This window comes from Atta cephalotes (assembly GCF_000143395.1).
Source record: "Atta cephalotes unplaced genomic scaffold scaffold00028, whole genome shotgun sequence".
Lineage (NCBI taxonomy): Eukaryota > Metazoa > Arthropoda > Insecta > Hymenoptera > Formicidae > Atta > Atta cephalotes.
Window position 1 is genome coordinate 242,821 of NW_012130092.1, and position 7,471 is coordinate 250,291.

The window sequence follows — 7,471 nt, forward strand, 5'->3', positions numbered from 1 at the left end:
TTTATGCCATCTTAAGAAAATGCATATTGATTAAACTTATTTTTGAAAATATTTTGATTATTCTTATTGATAAAATATTTTTAATTTCTTGAATTCAACATCACGCATAGAAATGCATAATGTGATGTGACATTTTTATTCTGCATATGAATGTCTTCGAATTCTATTATTTGATTATTGTACATATATTTTCAATCTGATACATATAAATTTTTAATAAATAAAATTATAAATTACAAAAAATATAAAAGCGTATCACAAAGTTCAAATTATAGAGAAAAAGATTGTTTAAGTCTTTTTTCCATTTAAATGAAATAATGAAACTGCATTTTATTATTAAAAACTTTTGTTATTAACATCTTATCGCTTCATATTATAAGTCATGTTTAGTCAAATAGATATTTTTCTTTGTCATTTTTTTAATGCAAATTTTAAACAAAATAGTCAAATCAAGTATTTACAAAATAAAATTTACAACGAAACACTCAAAGAAATTATAGTACATGAGTATAGCATCTAAAGTAAATCTGAGACTTTCTCGCGTTACGACAGGTCATCAACCTCTGGATAGCGGCAGTGAAGGTGAAGCGTATAATTGCCATGCTTTCTTATAGAGAAGTTATTCTAACGTTCTGTAATTTAATATTATTATTATTGTATGAGACTATAGAAATATTAATATTGGTTATTTAATAAGATGATGTATATGACAGAAGATTTGTAGAATTGAAAATCTACTTTACGTGCAAACATGACAGCCATAATACAGAATTGTATACAATATTTAAAAAGAATCCCTTATTATTGAGAAGCGATATGTAAGTGGTGAAATATATATATAAACAATACCATTCTTAGAATTGTCACTATTGTGATAATCACTATTGTGATGAACAGTGACAGGCACTAAGATAAATGTTGTACGGGCCAATACACGCGCCTCAGTTGCAGCAATGTGAGAGAATCATACTTGATAAGAGCTATCTCTAGGAATACAAAACATCTACTCGCGAATGCACGAAGTACGAGAGGATATAAAAAATTAATTAAGTTAAAGATTGATAAAAATACATAACAAGAAAGAGATTGATTCCAAGTAACTGATTATCATATCTAAAATGAATTGTTCAGTTTGCATAGATGTCATTTGTATTATCAAGAGGAACGAAAATCAAAGAAACTATTCCATCAACTTTATCGTTCCATTGTAGCATTGTAGCATAATACCTTCGAATACAACTGACCTCATTCGAATGACCGATCAGTGCGCATCAACTAAGTAAGTAGCGTTCATTGAGTTCTATGAACGCTTCTCTGAGAATAAGTCGCTAGTCCGGGTATAGTCCGGGTCATTTACTAAGTTATATACTACATTCTATTTATTGATACATTTAAAGTGAAAATAAACTATGCTTTATTATCGGAATTGAATTATTCATGATCTCCATTACATGACTTTTGCTTTGCTAAAGCTGTCAAGAAAGCTGCAAGCGAAAGGATAATTTATAAGAATTATCTTATGCCAATAATCTTATTATTACATCTTTGCAATTATTTACAAACAAATAAAATTATTACAAAATATACTTAATTTGTTACTAAAACAAAATATTAAATGAAAGAAATATACTCGCAACGAATTAAAATAGAAAAATTTACCATAAATTCGGTGATACAAATTATAAAATAACACAAAATATAAACAGCAACTTTATAATTAATTTGAGATGCTACTTTAATGCTACTATTATTTTACAAGTACAACGCTCTCCTTATCGCACATGCATGTATGATTATTATTGTTCGTTCTTGTTTATTTTTTAGAATACAAAAGCGTATGACCTCATATTTTGAATTCGATATTTTGAATTCAGTACTCAATACACTGTTAATATTGTTATCATAGAACTTATGCGATTTAAAGGTGAGTGGCGTATGAAATAAATAGGCAACGGAAATAAACAGATGTGCATTATTTATCAAGCTATGTTTTGTCAAGAAAACAACATGCACCTTTAGACTTTAACGGCGAAGTGACTAAGCATTAGAGTTGTATGATCATCTTGAGTAAGAATCACCATATAAGTGGTTGCGAAACGATGAATAGAATAACAAAACTTGAGAAACGAGTGCTTCCTTTCGTGAGTGAGTCACTCGTGCAACTTCACTACACGTGTCAACGTTCTTGCAGTTAATATATCATTTAAACTAATAAAACGAAGCATATATGTATATGTACCTACGTAATATCTACCTATTAATATTCTACTGTCTGCTTTGTCAAGCATTAAATATTTAATCATTTAAGAATAAACATCATTGTTATTTAAAAAAAATGTCTCTTCTGACATATATAAATTTAACATACCTTCAAAATATTAGTATAAAAAAATTCATAAACAGGTCTTAAAACAGGAACGCAATAACTTATTTTTTCATCGTTCGGTATATCATTTATAAATCGTAGACAATGCTGAGCAAGATGCTGAGTGACGCAAATAATTCGGAATAACTGATGACGATACGACAACCGATCCCAAAGCTATACATATTTTCACGTATATTGAATGAAAAAAAAAAACATTCATCATATAGACTTGATCAATGCTTGGATGAGTAATGCAGATATACATATTCTTCGTTTACTCTCTGATTGAGGATGCTCCGGCAGCTCGAGGAGGTTAAAAATGTCCTGGAACACCGCGGGTATTGTACTCGAGAAGTCGAGAGCGCGGTGTTCCCCAAGCGAATCGGCACAGCTGAACACGCGGATGCCTGCTGATGTGCACGTGATTCCGGCGTGCCACGGTTCCGCGACATCGACCGACTTCCCCCTCTTCGTAGTACACTGATACAGCTGTGCCGACGCACACATCCTCCGGTTTGCCCGACACCTGTGACGGTGGGGGCATGGGACGTATATCGTCCGTCAGATTTAACACAGAGATACCTGAAACATAATAGGATATAATAGCAAAAGTGTATAAAAATCTAGAAATAAATTGTATGAACATATTAATTCGATTCGAAACGATCGCAAAGTTATAATTATTTCGATAAGGGTGAATCTGTCTTCGAATACTTCAAGTATTCAAATATTATCATATTATTGGATAATATATATATATATACGGAACTCTTAGCTCTCATGAAAAATTAAGTTTAATCTAAAATTGAATTAAAATGTTCAGATTATCGATTTTTTACTTTCCTGAGTCTCTTAAAGATGCAGGTTCTAAATATATGCCTTTGTCTCAAGTTATTTAAGACGATAGATCATTTAAGCATATAAGTCAGAATGTATATAAAATCAAACATTAAAAGATATTAATGTTAATATATAAGTATTATCATACATAACTATTTCAGATGATTACATTTTACTTTTGTTAAAACTACATTAAATTATTAAATTAATATTCAGTAGATATTTTTAACATATACGTATGTATCTTTCATGATGTAATCATAGAATTTTTATTTTTCCATTGACATAATTTACATTGTTAATTTTTGAAATGTCAGTCTTGAACATTCATTGGATATTGCAATCTTTGTTAGTTTTGAAAATTATCAAGAAACGTGTGACGTCAAAAATATACTTTTTTCTCCTTCGATTGACTCTTCGTGTTTATCGTTGCAAAAGTTTATCAATTCTAAAAGTGGATGTCGGTAACCGAGGATCACTTTGGAGTATCCATGATATGGATACTGCATAAAAAGGGGTCGTGTATCCTCGACAGAACTCGAGACTGAACTTACACGTGTAGAAATACGAAGTCAGCAAAACTGCACTTGTACTTCAACCTGTAATATTATGCAATGTAATGAACAGGAGTATAGCGGACAAAATTGTTTGAACTTAATATTGTCGTAATAATTCTCCTCTTTCTTCATTATTTTGTGCATATTATAAACTCAACGTGCATCTTTATTAGTCATATAAATTTTATCTTAAACATATACACATATATATATATATATATATATATACACATATATATATGTTTATAAAATAGATACACATCTTTTTCATTTATGCTATTATCACCAAATATAAAGTATAGATGATCTTTAGTTTTAGAAAGATAATTATGCAACTTTAATTATTATCTCTCTAGAAAGTAAAGAATAAAATATACAAAAGTAAGTAAGAAAGTAAATTTCATAAGAAAAACGAGTAAGAAAAACATTAGGTTGTCCGGAAAATTCATGCCGATTTTGAAGGAAAATTGAAACGCAGAAGATTTAAATTTTAGTATACATTTATTAAATTATATAGATTAGTCGGCACGAAGTTTTCGGACAACCCAATAAATATAATGCAACTAAATGGAAAAATTTTCAGAGAAGGAAATTTTTAGTCGTATTGAGTATTTTCTTCTCTTGAACGTTCACCATAAGATATTGTACATCAGCTGACTCTACTACGATGCATTACAAACGAGTGGACAAAGACTGGCATCGTTACGATGGATGACTCGACCTGTTTCTGTACAATCAAGAAAAGAGCAAAAATACAATCCGAGTTTTTATAGATATACGTTTTAAAAAGAATTTTGAGTTTATTATCTTTAATTTTTTTTTTTAAAGCATAAATTTATAAAGTTTAATTCGTCGTAACGATGTATAATATTTTTGTCATTAGAATATTTAATTAATTACAGAATAAATACATTTATGATATCATAAGCAAATTCTTATCTGTTGTAATAAATTAAAATTAAATACAGATGGTATATAAAGCAAAAGCAGATAATATGTTATATCATATAATAATCAAATACAACATTTTAAGTTGAGACTATATCCGATATCCCGTTGAGATTATCAATGTGAATCACATTCTTGATTTTTATATGACTGCTCAGCAAAATAAAGAGATCTATTTTTGAAAAGAGTATCAACGAATCAAGCATGTGTTTCACGCACGTTCCTCGTGGCAAACAGCTTCTTTGTGTTCAACGCCGCTTCATAGTATAACTGCGTGCATTCTCTGTTTACTGCAATTCTGCCACTATCATATCACAATCTCTTCTTATTTTCTTATTCATGTGATTAATTTAATTAAACTATAAAAATTCTTTTTAAATTATTTTAAGAGTATGAGTATATAGAGCATGTATATTATATAGTTATTTATTAACATGTAATAACATTCCGAAAAAATTGTCTAATATTGTAAGCTTATTTTATGTTAATTTAAAGTTATTTTAATGTTAAATAGTAATATGATTTTATTTTCAAAGGAATATCTTAAATAAAAAAAAGAAATAATTAGGAATTTATAAATGATTGGATTATCTAATAATTCGAAATCTATAAAAGAGTATATTTTCTACAGTGCAGAGATGTTATAAAAATATATACTTTCTTCATCATCGCTATTTGAAATTTTATTTTGGATTTCCATGATATTTGCGTAATCTTTAAAACTTAACGCAAACATTACAATATTTAGTTGACATATATATTATAATTATAGACTTTTAAATTTATGTAAAGGATCAATTTAATTTAATTTATTAATCAGATAAAATCTGTGGTTATCTAAGCGCGTAAATTTTTTATCAAAGGGCATACTTTATCACTTTAAATATTTTTCACTAAAGTAGGTCAAGTGATATAAGAACTCCCAAGGCTATATCAACCTATCTCTATCTATCTATCACTAATAGAAGCGTTCCAAAGGTGAGGAAGAAGTGTAGTCTATAATGCTTACACTATGTCACAAAATATATCAATTTCCAAGAAGATCTGATACATCCTTGTAAATAAATAACTGGAAAACAATATCGTTTTATTGTGGAAATTATTCAAACGCTCAATTATTCAAACATTTTTAGCAGAAACAGTTAAATCGTCACTGTTATTAAATGTTGTCGTTAGATTGTTTTTGTTATGTTTAATTGACAAGAAATGATCATATTATTTGCAAAAAATTCTTGAATTGTTAATATTAAATGTGTATATTGGATTTTACATAAGGTTAACGTAACTAATTATTCTTTATTACCATAATTAATGCATTTACGTCATAACATTTATCGTTAACAATTTTAAGAATTTTTTGCAAATATCATGATCATTTCTCATCAATTAAATATGGCCACTATAACAAAAACAACATTTAATGATAGTAAAGATTGAATTCTTTTTGCTACGTATATAACAATATTAATGTGTAATCTTTTTATCAAGTTTTTATATCGGTTTTTTGTTGATAAAGACATCAAATACATGAAAATCAATTAAAAGACAATAGTAATTGATAAAAAAAAGAATATTTAGCTACTAAAGCTGTAGTAGTATTAGAATATCATATTTTTCATTTAATTGATGTAAATTTTTATTTATTATTTGGTTTATAATTTTAACAAAATGTTAATTAAAGCCCAAATATCAATATATCACTTTCAAGAAGAAATAAAATCCAATCTCAGATTATTAGTGTCATAGAAATATAAATCGGCATTGCAAATATTAGAATAACTTATTGATAACATTAAAACGAGTTTATGTTTATAGATCACTTACGGCTGTATGATATTTTCGTTTAGATTAAATCAATTATTATTCATGTATTAACAAATATTTTGATGTCTTACACCTTTGCCATAATTATCGCAACAGTTTGCATAACATAATATGCTTCCTATAATTTTATAATTAAGATACAAATCGCTCAAATTTTTTGTAACACAAGATTGAAATGAAATAAATAACTAATAATCATTAACTAAAATTAGGTATAACATAAATGTTTTTATGGTCTTGTCACAAGTAAATTAATTTAAAGCATATCATTGATTTTTACTAAGCAAGGAATCCGAAAAAAATTAATTATTCATCATAAGAATTCTAATTATTTTGAATGTCAATTTTTCTTAATTAAAAAAATTCTAAGCTTATAAGTTTGAATATGATGGATATTTTTGCGTTTATCTAAATCATAATAGTTCCAATAATAACGTTTGTGATAATCATTTGTTATCAACTTGAGAAAATCAGATGACGCGAGCTTAGAAAAGTCAACAAAGTGATTACCATCGCGAGAAACAGAGTCCAAACCCATTTTAATGCACATATCTATTCCATTATCGTCACTGTTTACAGAGAAATCACGTGATTACAGATTGTAAATGATTCCACAGATCAAACTGGCAAACACTTGTAATTTATGCAGAAATAGCTTCCATGCATTTAAAACAAAGAGATCCGCTATAAAAGATAAATTTTCTCCAATTATTTATTATTAAAAAGAGTAAAATAATTTTAACTAATTCAGTTACTATATTAATTTAATTCTTACCATACTAATTTAATTAAAATCATATATATATATATATATATATATATATATATATATATATATACAATATACTTACTATTAATTATATTAATTAAGTTAAATAAATAAAGTAATAAATAATTAGTTTAGTTAGTTAATTAGTTTATTTATTTTACTTTT